Source organism: Egretta garzetta, unplaced genomic scaffold (genome assembly GCF_000687185.1).
Source record: "Egretta garzetta isolate BGI_Z169 unplaced genomic scaffold, ASM68718v1 scaffold13, whole genome shotgun sequence".
Lineage (NCBI taxonomy): Eukaryota > Metazoa > Chordata > Aves > Pelecaniformes > Ardeidae > Egretta > Egretta garzetta.
Genome location: NW_009259239.1, coordinates 1,327,494 through 1,329,725, shown reverse-complemented (window position 1 = coordinate 1,329,725; position 2,232 = coordinate 1,327,494).

Sequence of the window (2,232 nt, the reverse complement as noted above, 5' to 3'; positions counted from 1 at the left end):
TGTACGAAATCCCATCAGTCAGACCAGGCAGGGAGTTTTTGCAGTGTGGCCATTGAAATTGTGTGAACCAGCACTAAATTACGAACCTACAGTGCATAGCGATTTCCATGGGTGACATATCCGTTTTCATGTATAGCCAGCAACATGCCTTTCTGATTTTCCCCCTCCTCAGTGAAGTTCCCCTCTGTATAGGAGACCCCAGGGTTGGAAAAGGGTTTTGGCTTTCAGTGGCCCAGTTCTGCCATCTGGGGAAGTTGTCTGCTTCCAGAGAAGATGCTCCTGCTGCCTAACTGCTCTTGGGTCTTATGAACAGAATGGCTGCTTGCTGGCCAGCTGCTTGATCAATAAATATGTATTAATTTAGTATAAATTCAAGGTTTTGCTTCTGAAATGGCTAAATGTAGCATCAGTCAGTGCTGAAGTGGCTTCTCTTTGCCACGTGCTCCTTATGCTTCCTCTTGCACCTGAGGGGCTTTTCCCCATACAGTCCTGCCTGACAGCTTTGTTAAAATGTGAGCTGGTTTTGTGCCATGGGCACAAAGAACAGGACCAGCAATTGAAAGAATTTGTTCCATTTATCTAAACTAGTTTTTGAATATTAAATTGCCAAGAATAAAAAAAGCTCATACCATCAAAGAAAAACAAAACCCAGGGTAAAACTAGTAGATTAGAACAGCAATAATTATCCTACAACAGTAAAAAACCACCCACTATAAAACCCCTTTAAGCTTGGGGTTTTTTTTTTTCATTAGCATTACTCACCAATGCTTTGTTCATTGCTGACATTATTTGATTTTGTATTCTGTACTGCAGGCAGCTTTTATGTAGTTTTGTTTCTTTCTTGGTGTCATCTCAGCAGAACAGAACATTTCCAATAGGAAACCTGGGGATAAATGATATCCTGACACACAGCCACAGCCTTACAAGAAGGAGTGAACAGCTTTCTCTGAAAAAGGGTGGAAGCCCGAAGAAGTCATAGAATCATAGAATATTTCGCATTAGAAGGGACCCATAAGGATCATCAAGTCCAACTCCCTGCTCCTCACAGGATGACTTAAAACTAAACCGTATGGCTAAGAGCATTGCTCAGACGCTCCTTTAACCCTGGCAGGCTTGGTGCTGTGAGCTCCTGAGATGAGAAGCAAAGTGGTGTTGTACGTCAGAGAGCTCAGCGTTGTAAGGCAATGACTGAACTGGCTCTGGCCCAGCAAGAATCCAGCATCGGTTGGGCCGTCAACATTGGAGGAGCTCCAACGCTAGTTGGGTTGGTCCTCTGCTGAGGGCTGAGCTGAGCATGGGTGCGTTCTGTGGTGGAGTGGACAAGGGCAGGGAAATGGAGCTGTTGTCTGAGTCACTGCATCCCTTGTAGTTTTTACAGTTTAGGACCTAATTTTCATACCTCCTTTCATATAAAATCAGCCCCATTGCTGTCCTGAGCAACCTGTTGGGATGGAGCTGGAACATCCCATTCTAGAGGGACTGAGCCCTTTTCTGCTCCTCTGACACTATATGGGCTTGTTATTTTGCATGTTGGACTCGCTCAGGAGGTCAGGGTAATTCAGCCTGAGTTACTGCACACACCAAACCACAGTTTTAGGTATTCAAATGATTGCCTGACTTGACATGTCTCTGGCCCACAGCTGTAAGAGCTGTGTTAAATGCACAAGTGGACACTGAACTTCAGCCTTGATTCCTTCATTTGGCCCCCACCAGCCATGCCTCAACACCATCAAGTGGGCTGGTTGGTTGTTATCTCCACACCATGAATTTGTTATAGTACCAGCAGCCAACAGTGGGGTTCCCCAAGGCAAAGGCCATAAACCAAAATAGAAACCCAAGGAAGAAGGAGCTGCAGCAGGGCTGGAGCTGGTGCAGAGCTGGGGACCTGGGCAAGGGCTGGAGCAGCAGCATGGAGCTGACCTGCGAGGAGGTCTGGAGAAGAGGACAGGAACAAAAGCAGAGCTAGACCTGACAGCTGCTCTGGCTCAAAGAGAGGGACAAATCCTGAACAGGTGCCTTGCTGCAGTCAGGGCTGTGCATAGCAAGCCTGCGGGCAGCCCAACTCCTGACCACGCCTGGCCATGGACGCTTCTTGGTGGCCAGGATGACAAAGTGACCACGACCAGCTAAGAGGGTGGAGGGCAGTGAAGAGAACTGGTGGGGCTACTTCCACAGTTCAACCACCCTGAGGAGACTACCCAAATTAATAGTAGTTTTTTCATACCTTTAGCC